Source organism: Mesocricetus auratus, unplaced genomic scaffold (assembly GCF_017639785.1).
Source record: "Mesocricetus auratus isolate SY011 unplaced genomic scaffold, BCM_Maur_2.0 Super-Scaffold_100013, whole genome shotgun sequence".
In the NCBI taxonomy this organism is placed as follows: Eukaryota; Metazoa; Chordata; class Mammalia; order Rodentia; family Cricetidae; genus Mesocricetus; species Mesocricetus auratus.
The window spans coordinates 45,782,450-45,804,584 of NW_024429196.1; the positions used below are offsets into that span (position 1 = coordinate 45,782,450).

The 22,135-nt window shown below is 42.1% G+C and overlaps 2 long non-coding RNA genes and 3 other non-coding genes across 6 annotated transcripts; 2 read left to right on the forward strand and 3 right to left on the reverse strand.

Annotated features, from left to right (window-relative positions):
• The first annotated feature begins 2,216 nt into the window (after window positions 1–2,216).
• On the forward strand, window positions 2,217–2,289 carry Trnar-ucg. The gene has a single exon. It is a non-coding gene; the product is annotated as a tRNA-Arg (tRNA).
• Window positions 2,290–3,834: 1,545 nt separating this feature from the next.
• Trnaa-agc lies at window positions 3,835–3,907 on the reverse strand. Its single transcript has one exon. It is a non-coding gene; the product is annotated as a tRNA-Ala (tRNA).
• A 175-nt stretch (window positions 3,908–4,082) lies between these two features.
• On the reverse strand, window positions 4,083–4,155 carry Trnav-aac. Its single transcript has one exon. It is a non-coding gene; the product is annotated as a tRNA-Val (tRNA).
• Window positions 4,156–12,197: 8,042 nt separating this feature from the next.
• On the reverse strand, window positions 12,198–21,210 carry LOC121143570. 2 transcript variants are annotated; one of them, XR_005880794.1, is made up of 5 exons: window positions 21,040–21,210; window positions 18,183–18,290; window positions 16,631–17,066; window positions 15,915–16,100; window positions 12,198–12,505 (listed from the first exon to the last, which is right to left on the reverse strand). It is a non-coding gene; the product is annotated as an uncharacterized LOC121143570 (long non-coding RNA). The 2 variants fall into 2 exon arrangements; XR_005880793.1 differs by lacking the exon at window positions 16,631–17,066 and having other exon boundaries at window positions 12,209–12,505; window positions 21,040–21,196.
• Window positions 21,167–22,085, forward strand: LOC121143569. Its single transcript, XR_005880792.1, has 2 exons — window positions 21,167–21,383; window positions 21,479–22,085. It is a non-coding gene; the product is annotated as an uncharacterized LOC121143569 (long non-coding RNA).
• The last annotated feature ends 50 nt before the right edge of the window (window positions 22,086–22,135 follow it).

The window sequence follows — 22,135 nt, forward strand, 5'->3', positions numbered from 1 at the left end:
TGGGCAACAGCGACCAAAGACCAGAATATCCATCCAACTGGGACCAGATCAGCTGTCTACCCCAAGAAACACCTCAAATATCATATAACTCCATTGCCTACATGGACAGGCAAGATTGCATGTCTCCTGGAGAAGCCAATAACCCTTATTGCAATAGATTTTGTTTTGTTTTTTCGAGACAGGGTTTCTCTGTTTTGTTTTGGTATTGCAATAGATTTAGGAAATGCAATAAAGTTGAAAATAAGACGGTGTGGACAGCATGGTGATTGGCCACCACTGTTGCTTGACGAAGTTCCAGCATTTAGATATTGCAGACCACACTTATCCAGTAAAAGATTTTACTTTAATGTTCAATGACTCTCGCTCTATGTTATGGGAGTTCGTTATGCCTCTTCCCTTGGGAAATTTTGTGGAGGCTTTGGCGAAAGCTGAAAATGTTTACAATGGCAGCCTCTCTAAGCAAAATAATCTTTGGGAAAATTCCCCACCACCATGGAACAATATGGGGTGATGACTCTGCATACAGGAATCCCTGTTTTGTCCCTCTGATTACACCAAGAATAGGAAAGTTAGAGATTTCCAGTAGGCACTCCTGTCCCCAAGGATGAAGTGTGCCATTCCGGTCTAGAGCCTGAGATCATTAAAGGCAAGAGTTAGGTCAATAAGTATAGAAGAATCAGAATGGTATGGTTTAATGGGAAAAGATTAAGACACCAGGGCCTTCCCATTGGAGAGTGTATGAGGGAAACAGGCCCAAATAGAACGCAAAGACTCAAAGGAAGGAAATCAGGGAATAGCCAAGAGCTTATACTGAGTCATACCCTTGAGGACTTAAAATTGTTAGTAAATTGTAGTGGAGTGTCTGGTCTCCAGAGGAAGTCCTCCCCCCCCCTCCCCCAGGTCAAGCATTTGAATAAGGCTTCTATTCCCTCAGGAAAGTTACTGCTTGATAAAAGCAGTCATTCTCTTCATCTCTGGCAGAAGGAAGTGGTGACCGTTCCAGTAGTGTAAGAGGGCTCCTGGTAGATTCAGAGAACAACAGGCATTTGGATACTAGCTGCTTTGTTTTTGTCGTATTAGGACAAGTTGTATTTCTCCAGAAAAATACACTGGCATAGGGGCAATTCCAGAAACAGGAACCACCAAGGCTGACATTTCAAGCGGCTGTGTCCTGTTTAAATACTGAAAAGGGGCTTTTGTTACTCATCATGGTCCATCCCAGTGTCCAAATGTTTTAAATGGCAAGATGAATTTCGTTGTTTCAAAGTGTGTCAAGGGCAAACTGCTGATCTTCCAGTTCTTTGTTGGCTTCGGGATGAAAACTCACAAATTCGGGAGGTTGATGCGGCAGGCCTGTCGAGAAACGGGAAATCTCACACCGACTGTTTTATTTTTTTTCTCAGGCTGTAGATTTGATGACATCAAGGGACAGGAACACTGATTTAGGAGATCTCGAACTGGCATGGGCATGCTCCCAGGGTCTTAGGTCCAATTTTTCTCTGCTTCATGCATTTCACCAAATGTTGTGACAGCCGCCCAGCTTTACTCTTTTTCTGAAAGAAAACATGCCCTTGACCCCAAATTAGGGCAGAATCGAGTCTTTTTCACTGTCTAGTGCCTGGATGTCTCCATTTGGCCTGAGCAAAATTCGCTCAAGTTCCATCATGCCAGAATCTGTCTGTAGCAGATTGCTCATTGGCATCCACATTTTAAAAATGAGGAGTGTATTATTTAATGAATCATGTGGGGACTGGGGACATTACTCCCCCTTTTTTATTTTTTGAACTTTGTTTGAAATGTTGATGTTGGACCATAACAGTAGAAGGATTTGTCTACCCTCCTTAATTAACTGTTTAGTTGAATTGGGATTACTATCTAAGTTATTAGTAGATGTCCTTTAAAAGGGACATAACCATGAAGTATTTTTTAAAAAAAAAACTTTTGAGAATCATTTAAGGATTGTAAACTATGTCCCAAATTGAAAATTACTTCAAGTCTGAAGTCTGTGAGTAGTCTTTTTTAATCTTACTGGTAGCTCTCACTAGCTGACAAGGTCTCATTTGTATCTGACCTGAAAGGCCTAATTTGCATCTACACAGACACCTTTGGGGGTGGGGCCTGCCAAAGCGGCAGCTCCCTGAGGAAACTTTGTTTTTAATCGACTGGCCCTGAAGGCTTATATCTTTTAGGATTTCTGTTAAGACGTTGACGTGTGGGACCACGTGGCCTAATGGATAAGGCGTCTGACTTCGGATCAGAAGATTGAGGGTTCGAATCCCTTCGTGGTTGCGCGAACAGTCATTGCAGGGCGTTGGTGGTGCATGCCATTAATCCCAGCGTTTAGGTGGGAGGCAGTCGGGCTTCTGTATGTTCGAGGTCAGCCTGGAACAGAGAAACCCCGTCTCAAATGACTGGATGCTCTTTTTGGCTATATCTAAAGCGATTTAGGTATCTTTTAACTATATTTGAAGTGATGTAAGTATCCCTTTAGTCATATCCAAGGCAATTAGAACAGTTGCTTTCGTCAACATTCACGCATTTACACTTTACTTTTCATACATACTGGCGTGGCCATGCCTATACACACAGACCATGCATACGTATCTCTCCTCTTGCCTACGTTATGATTAGTTTGTTGAAATGAAACTTCTTTAACACAACAACTCCAGCCAATCCTTGAATTAAAACAAAAGGTTGAAAAAGTCCTGTATGTTCCTCATCATTTCTCCATTTGAGAAGTTCTGAGCTACACTCAGGGGCTGCAGCAGAACCCACTCCTTGTAATTCTGTACATGTAAAGTGGAGAGGCCAGGCTTTTGCCAAAAGTTTTTAGAGATGACTTATAAAATTGACCTTAAGTTTGTATCAATAACCTACCCCATATAAATGTAAGCAAACATTTTTTATTTTATATTCCTTTGCCTTTTCTTTTACTTAATACTAGTACCTTGTTTATTAACTGTTACCAATTTTTTAAATTACCCAACTTTAATCCATCCTTCCACTGAGGATGATCCTTCAGGCAAGGGCCTGGAGATTTAATCCAATTCACCCTCCAAGTGAGGGCGACCTCTCAGGTTGCCCTTTCTTTCCTGATCTTTGTCGGGCAAAGGCCTGGAGATTTAATCTGGTACCCCTAGCTTCTTACCCCTTTTTAATACATCGTCATAGCCTTACATGCTGGCCAGCCTTTTAGATCTCTCGGTTCCCCTTTACTTTGCTGGCTTCAGTGGATCAGGAAAAAGGCTGGAGATTTCTTTTTAATTTTTTAATTTTTATTTTGCTCTTTTTTTTATCTTTTATTTTTCGAGACAAAGTCTCAATCATTTTGGAGGCTCTACTGGAACTTGCTCTATAGACCAGGATGGCCTCCATCCTACCTACCTCTGATGATGGGGAACTTTTGATAGAACCAGGGCAGGTGGCTCAAATGGTCAGAGCAATGTCATTCTCTCGGTTTTTCACAGAGCTTAGAAATGGGAAACTGAGAGTAGTGGGGAGGAAGCTACGCCCCACTCCGGGCAAGTGGAGGTTTGTCCACCCGATGGTGCAGGTGGCTGTGCAGGGCGGTGCAAAGCTGTCTTCCTGGGAAGAACCCTGGCAAAAGACTCCAGAGAACTTAAAGCAAAGAGCAGGATCTGGTTTAATGGTAAAGCACTACACCTGGTTGGTTGCTCAGAAAGAAGCTGTGACTCAAGTATTTGTTAGGTGCTGAGAACACTGGGTACTCAAGGGAGCCCCGAAGTTCATATTGTGAGTATGACAGCAACGGTTAGGGTGAACTAATCCAAGGTGCACTTTCTAAGAAAGAGACTGGAGGTCTAAAAGAAGAACTGGAGAATGTGGGCATCGATCCCACTACCTCTCGCATGCTAAGCGAGCACTCTACCATTTGAGCTAATTCCCCGACCACTGCGGCTTATCTTTTCTTTTTTCTTTCTTTTGTGTCCAGTCAATCCTCACAGAGTTGCCTGCCGCATCTATGGCCCAGGAAAGCATGGCAGTCAAGTAAAAAAAGCTGAAAGCTGTAGGGAGTAAGCTGAGCATCTGAAAACAGAAAAAAAAAAAAAGACAAAAATACTTGTTTCCGCCCGGTTTCGAACCGGGGACCTCTCGCGTGTTAGGCGAGCGTGATAACCACTACACTACGGAAACCCTCGATGCCGGCCACTTTCTTAGTTTCATGACAATATATTCGAAATTTGCTGAGTAGATGGTTCGAGGGTGGTATTGGGTGAATAGGCTTGTAACATGGGCTAGCTAAATCAAAGTAACTAAGGTGACTGTCCACTTCATCCCCAGTCCTTGGTGACGCTGCTCTACTCTTCTAGTGCCAGATGAACGCTCAGATTCCACAGTGTAAGTGAAGTCCTGTGGAATCTGTCCCTCGGGGGCTGGTTCACCTCACTTAACACGATGTCCTCAGCTTCTTTGGTTTCGAGTGACAAAGTCGATTCATAATATTAATGCTCCCGTGAATAATCCTTCAGGGAATTATCATTTTGTATATATGAAGGGGTTAGCATCTCAGAAGACAGGGACCCGTTCCTATGAACAAGCACATTTCTGAGAAATCGATTCCACTACAACAACAACCTCCCCTCATATTAAAGTCAAATGAGGCAACCCAATAGGAGGAACACAGTCCCACAAGCAGGCAAAAGAGTCAGAGACAGCCCTGTTCTCACTGTTAGGAGTCCCACAAGAGCACCAATGTATACAATTACATTGTACATGGGGAGGACCTAGGTCAGACTCATACAGGGTCCCTGACAGCTCTGTGAGTCCCTATGAGGCCTGGTTAGTTGAGTCTGTAGGCCGTTTTCTTTTGATGTCATTGACTCCTACAAGCCTTCATCTCCATCTTCCAGAAGTTCCCGGAGCTCCACCTAATGTCTGGGATCTCCACATTTGCGCCCAACAGTTGCTGAATAAACAAAACCATCTCTGATGGTGATTGTGCTAGGCTCCAGTCTGTGAGTATACTAGAATATCCTTAGAAATAGTTTAATTGACACACCACCCCCTTTGTGTTTGGTTCTATCCCAAGTCTCTCAACTATTCCCGCTCTGGTCCCTAGCCCTCCATGCAGTCTGTGGTGTGGGCTTCCTCTCGTGAAACACATCTCAAGCTGGGCAGTCATTGGCTGGCCTCTCCCACAAGTTCTGCACCACCTTTACCCAGCATATCTCACAGACAGGACAAATTGAAGGTTGTGTCCCAATTCCTCTACTAGAATGCCCGTCTGGTTACAGAAGATAGCCTGTTTAGGCTCAGTAAATCCTCACTACTAAGAGTTTTCACTAGGGTCACCCTCAAGGAGTCTTGGAAGTTCCCATTGCACTAGGTTTCTATCTCACTCTGGAATGCATCACAGTTGGAGTCATCCCCAACCCACTGCTCTTTTCCTCGACACTAACCCTCCCTGTTCATTCCTGTCACCCCATGAAAATCTCCCCTTCCTAGGTGATCCATGCATACCCACTTTGAGTCCACTTTGTTGCTTAGATTCTCTGAATCTATGTATTACATCATGATTATCTTTTACTTTACAGTTAGTATCCCCTAATAAGTGATTACATACCATGTTTGTCCTACATAAAATATTTTAACAAAATCATAGAAGAAAATTTCCCCAATAAAAAGATCATTCCAAATATAAGAAATACACAAAATACCAAATGGACATGACCCATAAAGGAGGTTCCCATAACATGTAATAATGAAAACACCAAATATACAGAGCTAAGAAACACAATATTAAAAATTGCAAGGGAAATAAATCAGTCTTTAAAAAGTGATAGGGGATGCCCTTCTGTATGCTGTGAATATATCTTTCTCATATTGTTTGATCAGTAAAGCTGTTTTGAGGAATGGAGAGGCAGGATTTATCCTGGCAGCAAATCCAAACAGGGATAGAGAAAGACAGTGGCAGAGTCAGAGAGGTGCCATGTAGCTGCTGAGGAAGCAAGAGACCCGGGTATCACCAATAATCCAAGATCATGAGGAGATACACAGATAAATAGAAATGTATTAACAATTAAGAGTGAGCTAGGCAATAAGAAGCCTGAGCAAATAGGCCAAATAGTTTATAATGATTAATATGTTCCTCTGTGTGTTTATTTCACACTGAAAGACTGAGTACGAGGTTTGACAGGAACTTCTATCCACATAAAGGCATGTCCATTAAAATGACTCGTGACTTTTCAATGGATACTCTCAAAGCCAATAGGACCTGGACAGAAGTTCCATAACTCAGAGAGACTACAAATGCCAGTCCAGAGTACTACCCCCAGCAAAACTATCAATCACAGACAGTGGGAAAGAAAAAACATTCCACGGCAAAAACAAATTTAAGAAATCTGTACCTACAAAAAAAGAAAAAAAAGAAAGAAAGAAAGGAAAAAACATTAGAAGGAAAACTGCAGAATGAGGAGATTAGCTACATCCAAAAAGACACAAGGAAAAAATAATCCCAGGACAGTTCATAAAGAGGAAGAAAAACGCGAGTCCTAACAACAAAAGACCAGAAATCAATAAACACTGCTCATTGATAACAGGCTGACAGGTTAGGTTAGAAAATAGAATCCATCTTTCTGATAAGTCCAGGAAACAAACTTCATTATCAAGGATGCATATCTCCTCAACGTAAAAGGATGGAAAAAGAATTCCAAGCACATGGACCATGAATCAAGCAGGTGTACTTACTTTAATATTAGACAAAACAGACTACTAACCAATATTGTTCAGAAGAGATAAGGAAGGACACCACATACTCTTTAAAGGAAAAACCCACCAAAAAGATATTACAATTGTAAACCATTGTGCACCAAATACAAGGGAACTCATAAAAGAAATACTACACAGCTAAAATCACATATTTATTCACACACAGGGATAATGGATGACTTCAATGCCAAACTTTCCTCAATAGACTTGTCATCCAGAAAAAAGTCTAAACAGAGGAATGCTGGAGTTAAATAATATCATAAGTCAAATGGACCTGGAAGACATCTACAGAACATGTTAGCTAAACACTAAAGAATACATTTTCATTTCTGAAACTCATGGGACATGCTTCGAACTTGGCCACACACTAGCACACAATGCAAGTCCCCACAGATAGAAGAAAACTGAAAAACCTCTCTGCCTCCTACCTGATCACCATGGATTAAAGGTGGATGTCAACAGCAGCAGAAAGTTTGTAAACTGATGGAAACTGAATAACTCACTACTGAATGAAAAATGGGGAAACCAAATTAAATCCTTTTAAAATTGAATGGAAATAACAATACAGGACACCCACACCTATTGGACACAAGGAAGGCAGTTCTAAGAGGCAGGCAACTTCATAGCGCTAAATGACAACAGTAAAAGCCTGGAGAGATCTCAAAATTGTAACTTAACACAAGTGCTGTTCTATCAGCTCTAGAGAATGGCAAGAAGGAACCGCACTCAACAGAGTAGATGGAAAGAAATAATGAACCTCCAGGATGAAATCAATGGAATAGAAACAAACAAACATATAAACAGAGTTCAAAGAATCAACAAAATGAGTTAGTGTTTTAGAAAATCAACACAATTGACAATCTTTAGCCAAATTAAATAACATACAATGAGAATATCCATATCAGCAAAAGTAAGAGATAAAAGGGGACATTATAGCCAACACTGAGAAAATTCAAAGAATCCTAAGGACATACATCATATGTATTTCATCAAATTGAAAACTTACAGGAAATGGATGAATTTCTTGATGTGTACAACCTATTAAAGTTAAGTCAAGATCAATTTAGACACACCCCTAATCTCTAGAAAAAATAAAAGTTCCGTATCAAAGAAAACAAGAAAACCAGGGTCAGATATTCTACCAGACCTTCAAAAAAGAACGAACAACAACACTCCGTAGATTATTCTATAAATAGTAACTAAAGGAGCATTTTCTGATTCCTTTTCTAAAGCTACTCCTCCCTGATAACAGACACCCAACAAAAATTATAGGCGTATATTACTTATGGAAATAGATACAAAAATTCTCAATAAAATGCTTGCTAGCAGAATCCAACAACATATCAAAAAAGTTTTTCTACCATGATTAAAAAGGTTTCATCCCATAGATGCAGAGATAGTTCAGTATACGTGAATCAATAAACATAATCCACCTATAAACAGACAGAACACAAGAAACACAATCAACACATTATGTGTATAAAGGGTGTTGGACAATGTCCAGCAACACTTCATGATAAAAGTCCTCAGACTATCTCAACATAACAATAGGTCTGGCTGAGAAAGACCGGTGTAGGATCCATTGAAAATCAGAGATCTTCAGAGACCTGTAATGAAGAAAAAAACTGCTGTTTCCACCCGGGGACCTCTCGCGTGTGAGGCGAGCGTGATAACCACTACACTACGGATACACGCCTTGGTGATAGTGCTGTCACTTTACAATCGAAGACAGACATTCCATTCTTGCTAAACGGTCATTTAGTAGTTAAAGATTCACATGAACAGAGAGAACTGCAAAGAATGCAACCAAGCTAAAGATAAAAGGCCTAGTGCAGAGGCGACAGGGCCCAGAGGTGGCTTGAGAGGCACGCCAAGGGGAGAGCGCTCAAGGGAGGGAGAAGGGCGGGAGTAGGAAATCCCGCGTGCGTGGAGACGCAGCGTGCATCGCAGAGGAATCACTGGTATGCAAAACACACGGAGTGAAGGAGCCTGATCATCCCGAGACACGTGGAGGAGAGTGTTGTTGAGGCTGGAGCGCTTTTGAGAGAACCCGGACAGGTGACGAAAAAAGTCCCAGCAACGTGTTAAGGAAAGAGTTTCACCTTTATTTTATTCATTTATTTATTTATTTATTGAGCAGAGCTTAGAAATGGAAAATTGAGAGTAGCAGAGAGGATCCCAGTCAGGCCGAGTTTATCCACGCGACGCTGTCGGTGGCAGTGCAGCGCGTTTGTTGCAGAACTGACCTCCACTAACATGGTTGAGTGAGCAAATTATCGAGGAAAAGAAAGATTCCAGAGAGACCGGCAGAGAATTTATAGGACGGCGTGGTTTAAGGGGAAGTCCTAAAGCTGGTGGCACAGAATTGTTTCTGACTCAATGTGAAGGAACAAATAGAGACGCTTAAAACATTTGTTACAGAACAAGGAGAAACTTCCAAGTGATTAGATTATGTGCTGAAGTTCATACAGGACAGTCTGCTCGATATAGAGGAGTTGAGTGCATTTCCAATGATGCTGTAGTGCCAGATTGTCTGGTAGGAAGGTAACATAATAAGTGGAGGATGTGGGCACGATATCACTTCTTCTTGCATGCTAAGGGAGGTCTCCAGAATTTGAGACAATCCCCCAGTGCCTTTTACTATTCCTTTTTTGTTTTTGTTTTTGTTTTTGACCATTGAATCCAATGATCCTCACAAAGTTACGTGATGTATCTAGGTCCCAGAAAAGCAAGACAGTCAAAAAAAAAAAAAAAAAAAAAAGCAAAGAGCCAAGATTCTTATATCCTAACTGCTACAAAATGTATGGAGTGGACTGAGTTGAGAGTCTGAAAACAAAGGAGAAAGTGGAAAAGAAAAACAAACAAACAAACAAAACCTTGCTTCTGCCGGGTTTCAAACCGAGGACTTCTGGTGCATGTTACGAGAGTGTGATAACCATTTTGTGACAGAAACCCTTATTAGTCCTAGAGTTTCCTAGTTTCAAAACATATTTTAAAAACTTGCTTAGTAAAGGGTTCAATGGTAGTGTTATCATGGGCTACTTAAATCAAAGCTACTAAGATAGCTGACCTTTTCCATCCCCAGACCCTGGTGACTCGACTACTCTGCTGCTGCCAGCATAACACTCAGATTCCACACTTTAAGTGGAGGCCTGTGGAATTTATCCCTCAGTGGCCGGTTAACACCATGTACTAACTTCATTCCAGTAGCAAATGACAGAGCTGCTTTATGAAAGGCTGAGTAGCTTCCGTTCCATGTGTATCTGCTGTATTTTCAGCTGTCCACTGATGGACAGTAGCTTGATTCCCTATCTTGGTTGTTGGGAATAACCCTGCCGAGAATGAGGAACCAGTTTGCAGAAGACAGGGATCATCACCATGGACAGAGCAATTGTGAGTCCATGACTCTATTGCTAAATTTCTCAGGGAATTTGCATGCTGGTGCCTTTAATGGCTGTGATGATTTACATCCATCAAAACTGAGCGAGCATCCTCTTTTCTCCACACCTCCAACACCAGGTCTTTCCTGTTTCTGATAGGATAGGGGTGACATATACTTCGCAGGGCTCTGATACTCCTGAGCTGGGCACATTTTCATAGATCAGTTTGTCATTTGTCTCCTTTGAAAAATGCCTGTTCTTATCCTATGCTCTGTTTTGTCAGACTCTTTGTTTTCTAGCTATGGTGCTGGGTGTGTATTGGGCAGCAAACCCTCATGAGATGTGCGATTGCCCTTGCTTTCTCCCACTGTGTAGGCAGCCTGAAGCTCTGCTGGCTGTTTTCTTCTCTGTGCAGAAGAAGTTTGTTTCAGGGTAGGAAGCTTGTGGCTTCTATCTTTACTTTGGTAGCCTGTGCTTTTAAAATTCCTCCAATATCACAGCCAGACTACTGCCATGGTGCTTTCCCTGATACCTTCCCCTGTTAGTTTTATGGTTTCAAGACTTTATTTATGTATTTGCACCTGGTGTGTGATATGCACTCGATTTCATTCTTCTGCATGCAGATATCCAGTTATCCCAATACTGTGTACTGGAGAGAGCATTCTTTCTCCTTTTGGTTTTGTTTTTCCTTGGAGATGGTTCTACCCTATACCTGAAACTGGCCTAGCACTCACTATATAGGTTAAACTTGTTCAAACCTCCTGTCAGTCTTCTATCCTCAGACTCTCAAGACCTGAGATTTGTAAGTATGAACTAGTCCCTCCCCCAACCAGGTCTTAACAACCTTTTGAAGAATGGACTGACTATACATTCACAGATTTAATTCTGGGTTCTCTATTCACTTCATTGGTCTACATATGTTTTTAATGTCAGTACCATAGTGTTTGGGTCACTAGAACTTTGCAGAATACATTGTTGAGTAAGATAGTACGATGAATCAACTTTTGTTTGTTTTTGTTTTTGCTGAAACTGCTATCATTTTTTCCCACTTTCATAGCATCTTAAATGTTTTATAGCTTTCAGCTTGCTAGATAAATGTATCATTTTTATTTGTAGCCACTGTAATTGGAATTTTTGAAACCCTCTTAGGTATTTTGTTGCTAGTGTTTAGAAATGCTGCTGGTCTTTGTGCTGATGCTAAAGCTTACCTTAATTTCTCTGTTCCACTGTCTTTGGAGTCCTCAGTCCCTGCCTGAGGTTGCCAGTCTGCTATCCAGAATGCATTTGAGCTTTGTAAGGGAACACTTTGCTTGCTATACTCCTTTGTCTCTCTAAATTCTTTTATTGAAGAGACCAAGAAAAGAGGCTGTCCTCCCTCATCAACCCCTCATTCCAGCAGCCAGATCTGCTTTCCCGGAAGTGGCTGAGGCAGGAGAACCTGAAGTTTGAGGTCAGCCAGATTTTCTGAGTGAGACCTTGTCCAAAAATAAAGAAAAATAAAATATTAAAGTAGAACCAGCAGCAGAAAGAAGAGTAAAATGAAAAACTAAGCTTTGGTCCTCAAGAAAAAAAAAACATTGTTTGGCTAATATGGCCAACCAGGATTTCCCAGCTGGTGCTGGCACAGACTCGCCCTTTTTCTCGTAAAAACACAACCCTGCAGAAACACCTTTTCTTGTTCTCTTACTTCTCTTGCTTACTTGCTGCTGACTTTTCAGTCCCGGAACCCCCTCGGGGTAATAAATCCCCTTTGTGCTGAGAATTTGGTCTGGGCAAATCCTGTGTGGACTGCCACGGGGCCCACCTCCCTAACATCCATGATCCTCTCAAGGTGTAGATCCCTCCCTGAGGACAAATCCAGAGTCCTCCCAACCGTGGGAGCACAGAGGGCAGACATGGTGCATGCATACAGTAGAGTAGGGTTCAGGACCCACAGAGCCTTGGTGGGGAGACCAAGGAAAACCACAGCTCATCCTGCCAGGGACTCACACCTCAGCCGCACTCCCTGGGCCCAAACACAATCACCATTGCCCACTTGGGGCAGGTAGCTCCTCTCCCTCAAGGAAGATTACTTACAGCTGTTGGGTAGTATTCCTGTCTGACCAGGTGCATCCCACCTGCCTTACTAAAGCCTCTCTCTACTGGTTATGAGGCCAAGGTAGTTGGTTTCAATGTGAACTGCAGTTGTTTATCAAAGAAAATTGGGCATGGTGAGCTGCTGTTTTTGTGTCCATTCTCAGAGGGGAGGTTTAACACAGAGCCAAGAGTCCTTAGATGGACGCACTCCTTGCAAAGTGGGGTGGTGTAGGAGATGCTGCTGGTTGACCGGTGACAGGTTCTCATCTTTTCCTTGGGAAACCTTTTGCCCCTCCTCTCACACCTCAGCGTGTGGTGACCTAAAGAAAGTTATAACAGAGATTTTTGAGGAATGTTTCAGAAAGATGCTTTCTGAAGATTTTCTTGACCTGGTCAGATCCAACGCCCCAACTCAATGCTAAAATGGGAACATTTTAAACCAGGATTGTTTTCATGGTAGGCATTGCGTGCTCTCAACTGGTCACATCCAGGCCATAACAAGAATTTTTTTGTCCATAGCCAGGGCCTCTGTCTATTATGTCCCACCAGCCTAGGTCATTCTTTGAGCTTCAACCAACATTCTTGGAAGTTTCTGGGAACCAATTCTTACAGGATTCCTGCTCTTTCTCAATGATCCCCACACTTAATGTTGACTTCTACTGATATTCCTGACATGAGTCCACCCCACCTCCAACTTCTCAGCTTAGCAGATGTAAACAGTTTTTTGATTTTTATTCTTTTACACCTATTTGTTAGGGGGCAGGGGAAGGGAGAGTGGCAGTGTTCCCGTGCTGAAATCTGGACAAATGCAGAAGTTGGTTCTGTTCTTCTCCCATGTGGGTCCCAAGGATCAAATTCAGGTAGTCAGGCTTGGTGGCAAGTACTTTTACCTGCTGAGTTCTCTCACTGGTCCTAGGTCACTGCTCTTGAAGTGGCACTTTCTCTAAGATTTAAAATTCCTAATCTCACTGGGAGGGAGGAACCTGGAACTAGCTTATTGGGAGATTTTAGGGGTCTGGTTTCCAAACAGGAACCCAGGAGTCTGAAACTGGTAGGAACAACCTACCTGTTATCTCGGCACTTTGAGGTGGAGTAAGATTGAGAACACAAGGCCATCCTGGTCTACCTAGGCAGGCCCAAACCATTGAGGACTAAGTAATGAGGTCCTATCTTTAAGTAAGGAAATAACAGAAAAGCACCTCAATCTGACTGAATTAATTTCCATTTGGTTGGGTTCCTGCCTGTCCTTGTGGGGGACTGCAAATGTCTCATCTGTGATGTTCCTCACACTGCTTGCTCAACTGCCCCCCTCTTCCTGGTCCCCTCCTTAGAGCAGGATTCTCGTGTCTACAGTAACTGCTCCTAGATTAACATCTGCTGGCATGAGGGAAGACCTGAATGAACAATATCAGCATCAGGCAAAAGGTTGTCTCATTGTAGGTAGCTTGCAGGCATCTGATTGTATGCTTTCCCAAGGCAGGTGTTTAAATGAGGAACAGCAGAGACTACAATCTATTCTGATATTTCCATTTCTCAAGTAAGACTTTGTTCTTCTCTGCTTTTCCTGATGCCTGACAAATTCCAGTTTGACATTTTACCTTCAGGACTATCTTTCCATTTGTTTTTTAAGATTTATTTATTTATTACATATACAGTGTTCTGCCTACATGTCAGAAGAGGACACCAGATTGATTTGTAGACGGTTGTGAGCCACCACGTGGTTGCTGGGAATTGAACTCAGGACCCCTGGAAGAGCAATCAGTGCTCTTAACCTCTGAGCCATCTCTCCAGCCCCCCCTTTTTCCATTTTAAGCAGCTTTGGGGGTAGAGTTGGTGCTGGGCAATTTACAAATATGTATAAAGTTATTGACTGTCAAGCAGGGCTGGTCTCCAGTAAATAAAGAAGCAGTCCTCAAAGGAAGACCAGAACATCCAGAATATACTGCTGACCCTTGGCACACAGACTGTCACTGACTTGAACTTTTCATCAGGTAGGTAGGTGATCAGAGGAATTGGGACACAAGGCTTCCAGTACTGAGTTATGAGATAGCTAGCCTAGGAGCTCTCAGCAGCAAATGTCTTAAACAAAGTGGATATAGCATCACAGCCCACACACCTGGAGACAGAAATGACAGAGGGTACTTCATTGTCTCATGATGGCATTGGAATCTCTGCCCCTCTTGAGGACCTGGGTTCCCACCATTCACAGATGTCTGCACCAGTGGATCTAATACCCCCTGTATCAGAAATACAGACTTAGTGTCTCATGATGTCAATGAATCTGCTGCCGTTCCCAACATGAGCCTCACACACTTGTGTCAGTTCCTTTAAGCCTCATAGCTCCTGACAAAGTCCAGAAGAAAAGCAACAGACCTCTCATTTGCACTTCTAGACAACAACTACATGCTGAGTGCATTTCCCTCCTATTGGTGTGTAGATCTGATGATACATCTCATCCAACTACTACTAAGGGGAAACCCTAGGATTAACTAATCAAATAACATATTTGTAGTTGTGCATGAGTCTGCCCCTCCAAAGCTAGGACAGGGAGGATTGGAACAAAAATCACTTTTTTGCTGGAATGGAGGAATGGGCAGTTTGTGGTAATTGGTGATGATACAGTCAAGCATTGGAGCAATGCACTTATCACATCATATCCCCATATCAAAAGTAGGGTGCTAATCCTTGATGGTGGAGAGACGGCTCCCCAGTCAAGAACACTGGTTGCTCTTCCAGGGGACCTGGGTTCCCAACATTCACATGGTGGTTCACAGCTGTCTGCACCAAAGAATGTAATGCCTTCTGTGCACAGACATACTTGAAAGTAACCATCCATACACATAGAAAAGAATTCTTTTTAAAAAGATCAATTTAAGGGGCTGGAGAGATGGCTTAGCAGTTAAGAGCATGGGCTGTTCTTCCAGAGAGCCTGGTGTTCAATTTCCAGCACCCACAAGGCAGTCTTAGACTCCAGTTCCAGAGGATATAACACACTCACATAGACATACAGGCAGGCAAAACACCAATACAAATAAATAAAAATAATTTATTTTTGAAAATGACCAATGTAAAAAATAGAAGCACTACTCCTTACACACATTAAAATACAACTAATTCCCAGGGAAACCCATCATAGAAGCAAGCTAGTCCCCATCCTGTATTGCCAGCTGAGATTCAGCAAATATGGGCACAATGACCATAACTGCACATGACTCCACAGCACCTAATAGTGCAGGTTTTAAGACAGTTGAGGTACTAGGCTCAACTTTTCTCCACAGGGCTGGGAAAGAGCCGTAAACACCCAATGTTGGAAATCAGAAATTATCTACAAAATAGAAAATGCTCATTGCTTCCCAATCTTATTTATGAAGCATCTGCACTAACACTTGGTTCTTTCTTTTTCTTGTTTTTTTGTGACAATGTGGCCTGGCTGTCCTGGAACTCACCATGTAGACTGGGTTGGCCTTAAACTCACAGATACCTGCCTGTCTTTGTCTCTCAAGTACTGAGATTAAAGGCTTGCATGAAGCCCAGCTAACAATTGGTTTTGTCAAGTCTTCATTACTCTGCTCTACTGTGTTCCATTAACTTTCACTGTTCTTACCACTATTACTGTAGAGGAGGCTATGTGGAAAGAATAGGTTTAAACAGAGACCCCAGATGAAGATGTAACTCTCCCTTTAATTAGTTATGTGACTCTTTAGACAATGCCTTTCTGCCACTCCTTACCACTCTCACAAGTAGATGATGGTTCCCGACTTGGTTGTCCAAGTAAACGTCATGGGTAAAGTGCAGAACATATTACTTAGGATTTTTATAAAATCTTTCCTCATAGTAACTCAAAGGGTCAGCGAATATTTATTGCCAAACAAACTGGCACCTTAAGGAGTCAAAGATGAAGTTCAATCTTCATTCCTGGTAACAGAGGGAAGCAAATATCAAAAAGTACTGCAAAACAGGAGAAATGCTACCCCAGAAATCTGATAGTGCTCCAGCCCCACAGAAACAGAGCACCTACTTCAGGTGGAGAAGCCAACTGACATCCTATTTGACTTGATCTCAAAGAAGAATACACCTGAGCCTGAGGGGAAGGGAACAATGGGCCAGGGTGTCAGGCTGTTGGAAGAGAAGTTTCAGAAGAGAGGCCTAGGAAAGCAGCCCATGTGATAGAACCACATGCAGGCAGGACTGAGGAAGGGAATGGAGATTAGGACAGAGGCTGGAAAGGCGTGGAATGGATCCATGCAGGGCTGATACACTGGCAAAGTCTTTCTTCCCCTAGATCTAGTAGTAAATATCTTTCTTCCATCATATGTGATTTTGTACATAAGACATGAACCAAAATGAGTATTGGAACATTGTAAAAGATAGGGTTTATGATAGCTTGTAAACATCTTTTCAAGATAAGAGTTTATTAAACAAAGCAAAATTGTTATTTTACTTACTTAAGAACATTGGCACAGATGTATAATCCCAGTTATTTGGGAGGCTGAGACAGGATTTAAGTTCAGGGTTGCCTGAGCAACTTACAGAATGACTCAAGACTAGCCAGAACTTGGATAGGTATGAGGAGCACTGGGATCGTATCTGCTAGAGTAACTGAGAGTCAGGGGATTTGGATACTTGCTGAATTGCTTTTGTCTCAGATAAATGCTGTAATCACGTTAATGATGATCTTTCATCCTTGAATCATTGAGTTTGTTTTCAATATTGCCTACAGTTAAGCTATTGTGCAGTTATAGAGTAAAAGGGGTAGCCTTTTTTCAGTTAAGTGGCATTCATCCTGACTCCCCTTCAGATTTTCTTAGTCTCTTGTTTCCCTTAGCTGTCACCACGCTTCTTCTTTGGGACCTGATGCCCTCTGGAGATCCTGGAGTTGGACTGTGGCAAAAAGACAAGGACTTCAAAATAGCAGTTATGAATACGTTCAAGAACCTTTAAAAAATGACATGAACTTAGGGCTTTGTTGGCTAATGCCTTTAATCCCAGCACTCGGGAGGCTGAGGCAGGCGGTTCTTTGTGAGTTCCAGGCCAGCTTGGTCTACAAGAGCTAGTTACAGGACAGCCTCCAAATCCACAGAGAAATCTTGTCTCCAAAAACAAAACAACAGGAACAACAAAAAACGGACATGAACAAATGCCTTAGTAAAAACACAAGCAGTTGGATGAAAGTATGAAGGCATTTCAAGGTATGAAAAAATATATAGAATAACTAAAGAAAACACAAACTGAACTAAAACTGTAGGTAAAAAACTTAGGGTGTCGAATAAAAACCTAAAGTTAAACTTCATTAGCACATTATAAGTGAAGAATTTGAGGACAAGATTGGCTGAATAGCTCAGGCAATGAAAATTTAAATAAAATAAATAAATAAAATACACACATACATAAAAATTAAATCCAGTTGTAAAACATCCAGAAAAGCTGATCAATGGCACAGAAAAAAATTGTATTTTGAGACAGGGTTTTTCTGTGTAGTTCTGGCTGTTTTGAAACTCCCTTTTTAGACTAGGCTGGCTTCCTACTTGCAGATTTCTGCCTCCCTCTGCCTCCAGAGTGCTGGGATTAAAGGTGTGAGCCACCACCACCCAGGCAAAAAATATCTTTAAGAAAATCTCAGAAGGAAATTTTCCCAATCTAAAGAAAGAGGTGCCTGTCCAAGTACAAGAAGCACACAGAACAACAAATAGTCAGGACCAGAAAAGAAATTCCCCAAGGCATGTTATATTCAAAACACTAACTATATAGAACAAAAAAACAAAACAACATTAGAAGTTGCAAGGGAAAAACATACATATTATAATAAGGTAAGTCTTATAAAGTCTTACAAAGCCTAAAACTTTATAATGGCATGCATAGTAGAATAACATCTGACTTCTCAATAGACACCTTGAAAGTCAGTAGAGCCTGGACAAAAGTTTACAACTCAGGGAGACTTCAGTTGCCAGCCCAGACAGCTGTTGTAGGAAAAAGAAGAAGGAGAAATGTACACCTTACCCAGTAGGGTCAGGCTGGAGTCTTGACAGGTGTGTAAGGCCTCATTCTTCTGAGACAGGAGGCAGGCTGGTCAACTTTGGTATCTTCTGAAACTTAACAGGCAAGGTCCTTTTGGGGTCAAAATGTAAGAAGGAGGATTATCTTGAGCAGTGGTATAAGAGATTTGAGAGGGGAGAGATGAATCCAGTGAGGGAAACCCTTGAGCTTAGCAGTGTTTGGGGTAGTCAGCATTACCCTGAAGGGTCCTGTGGTAGTGGGTGACCACCATTCCCCACTTTCCTCAGTAGACATGTCATCTAGACAGAAACCAGAGGAATGCTGAGGTTGAGTAATATTATAAGTCAAATGAACCTGGCAGACATCTACAGAACATGCCAGCTAAACACATTTTTTTTAGCAACTCATGGCACATGCTCCAAAATTGCTCACATACTAGGACACAAAGCAAGTACAAATAGATAGAAGAAAACTGAAAACCTCTCTGCCTCCTACCTGATCACCATGGATTAAAGCTGGATGTCAAGAGCAGCAGAAAGTATATAAACTGATGGAAACTGAATAACTCACTGGTGAGTGAAAAATTGGGAAATAAATTAAATCCTTTTAAAATTGAATGGAAATAATAGCACAACACACCCACACCTATTGGACACAAGGAAGACAGTTCTAAGAGGCAACTTCATAGCACTAAATGACTACATCAAAAGACTGGGGATATCTCACAAGTGTTGTTCTGAAAGCTCTAGAGAATGACAAGAAGTAATAGCACCCCAACAGAGTAAATGGCAAGAAATAATGAAACTCCAGGATGAAATCAATGTAATAGACACAAACATATAAACACAGTTTAAAGAATCAATGAAACGAGTTAGTCCTTTGAGAAAATCAACACAATTGACAACCTTTTAGCCCAATTTAGTAACATACAAGGAGAAGATCCATATTAACAATAGTATAGACGGGCGTTGGTGGCACACGCCTTTAATCCCAGCACTCGGGAGGCAGAGGCAGGCAGATCTCTGTGAGTTCGAGACCAGCCTGGACTACCAAGCGAGTTCCAGGACAGTCTCCAAAGCCACAGAGAAACCCTGTCTCGAAAAAACACCAAACCCCCCCCCACAAAAAAAAAAAAAACAATAGTAGAGATGAAAAGGTGACATTATAGTGGATACTGAGGAAATTCAGATATCATATGATATACTTTTGGAAATTTATATTTTATCAAATTGGAACACTTACAAAAAATGAAAGAATTTTTGGATATGTATAACCTGTCAAAGTACAGATCATTTGAATATGCCCATAGCCTCTAGTAAAATAGAAGTCCTCTATCAAATCAAAACGAAAAAACAAAAAAACAAAAAACAAAATACCAAACCAAAGCCAGATAGATTCCATGCAGAATTCTACCAGAACTTGAAAGAGGAAAGAACAATGCTCCTGAAATTATCTTATAAAATAGTAACTGAAGGACTATACCCTAATTCTTTTATCAAAGCTATTGTTATCCTGATACCAAAACCCAGTAAAAAGTATGGACCAATATTATATACAGCCATAGATACAAAAATTCTCAATAAAATACTTGCAAACAGAATCCAAGAACTTGGCAAAAAGATTATCTACTCTAGTGGTTTGAAAGTACATGGTTCCCAAAGCCAGTGACACTCTTCTTTGGAGAGTGTCCCTGTTGAAGTAGGTTTCACTTTGTTGGATGAAGTGTGTCATTGTAGGAGTGGGTTTTGAGGTATTTGCTCAACCTTTGCACACTGTGATACAAATCCTATTTGCTGTTGCATTCAAGATGTAGGACTCTTAGCTACATCTCCAGCAGCATGTCTGCGTGCATACCACCATGTCCCAACATGATGATAATGAACTGAAACTCTGAACTGTAAGTGAGCTGCCCCATCAAATGTCTTCCTCTATAAGAGTTGCTCTGGTCCTGGTGTCACTTGGCATCAACAGAAACCCCAACTAACAACTACCATCATCAAAAAGTCTTCATCCCAGAGATGTTTTGGCTTTTCCAACATGCGTTATTGACTGTTTTGTGGTGCTGGAGATGATGAAATCCAGAGAATAACACATACCAAGTCAGCTGCCCTGGGTGGTCACTCCATCTTTAATCTGGTATGCCTGGCATCTCTGGAGGATTGAGATCTTGGCTAATTCCTCTTTTCAACTTTAAATAACCAGATGGAACCTGTTCCTTTCCTTCAGAAATAACTCGAATGAAGAGCCCAGTTGCCTTAATTTCTCCCTCAGTGCTCAATATCGGAATGCTTGGTACAAACAGGTCAGCGGCACTGGAGTCGTTCGTGGTTTTTCCCACAAACGGGAATTTACTACAAGACTTCACTGCTTGCGGTCTGAACCTGAGATTTTCACAATCTCCCCAATAGAGAATCCCAGATAGGAACTGAACGTTCCGTTTTAGGGTGCAATTTAGCAAGCATTTTAGCAGTACCGAGACAGCTCAACGGGAATGGAGTAGTTATTTTGGAATGTTAACTCCCTGTGGAGGTAGTCAGAAAGGATTTGTACTGTCTAACACAGACTGCTGGGACCAGAATATCTATGTATTCATAACTTTCCACGCACAGGCACAAGAGTCAACATTTTGAGGAACTGTTCCCTTATCTCCCAAAGATATAAATGAACTATCCCGCTACAATGTCCTGATCAAGTTCTCTGTGCCCAAGAGCCCCACCTCCGCAGAATCTCTGTAGTTTTTAGAAGCCAGCAGAAGACAACCCGAGAGGCAATTCGGGGGCTTTGGGGATGAAACTTTCCCGGGACAACCAGAGAAAGTTTGTAAGGTCCTTGGCGGCTGCTCACGCACAGGTTTTCTAACCTTGGAGAGTTACTGGATCAACAGCGGGGACAGGGCGTTGAAATGAAGACCCCGCAGACCGAGCTCTTGGACCAGCCTTCGTGGAACCTTGGCCCAAGGGTCCTGGCAGCCTGGCGGTACAGCCGTTTGAGTTTAGAGTAGTGCAGTGGCTTGTGACGTTCTAGCAGCTGTGCCTGACGCGTCACACGTCGCGCTCTATCGAAGGCTGCTTTGTTCGTGTCTCCTGTGGTTGTTGCCCCAGCATGGCCACCAGCTAGGAACCCGGAGCTCTGAGGGTCGGTCGGTCCCTCGTGAACAGGATCAACAAAGTCTTCACCAAGAGGGGCGGAAGAACAAGCGACTGGGTATGTGGAGGCTGATGCTCTGCTTTGGCCTCAGCGGTTACGGGCTCCGAGGTCGCAGGCCACTTCCCAGTCACAGATATTCCGTGTCACCCTAGCTCCTGGTTGCGGAGAGGCGAGGGGCTGTTTCAGAAGTCAGGATGAGGACCATCGCAGCCTCCGGGTCAGAGGACACTAGGCATCTGCTCAGAGAAACTTTCAACTTGAAACACCAGGAGTTTTATAACTTTTTACAGCGTTAAGTAAAACATAGTTAAAACAAAACAAATTTTCTCAATTGGCAATTATATCCATCCTTATTTTGACGGGTCGACTGGGTTATCAGGTGGTTAGTTACAATGTAGACGCTTACGTCAGTTGTCTAGAAGGTGCTGGTAATAAAGACAATGTCGCGTCTTCGATCCCTGTACCGGACAGATTTTGTTTCCTTTCAGAACAAAATCCTCAATTTATATCTACTTGAAGCGCACTTTTCATCTACTGGACTCTATTTAAGGGATACCACCTTAAAATAGAACGCAGCTTGAACTGCTCACTTCCACAACGAGAGGACAACTTGCAGCCTGAGCAAGTGTCTTGTCTATTGTGCAAGAAACATGGGTCCATCAACATTTACATTCTTTTCCTTATTCAGTCTTAGAACAGTGTGAAGCTCATAGTTCTTTTCTGAAAAGTTTAAAAATTAAACGAGCTAACAAAACAAAACTCTCCAAAGTTTTGGGTTATTCCTATCCCTGTAGGTCTAGTAGGATCTT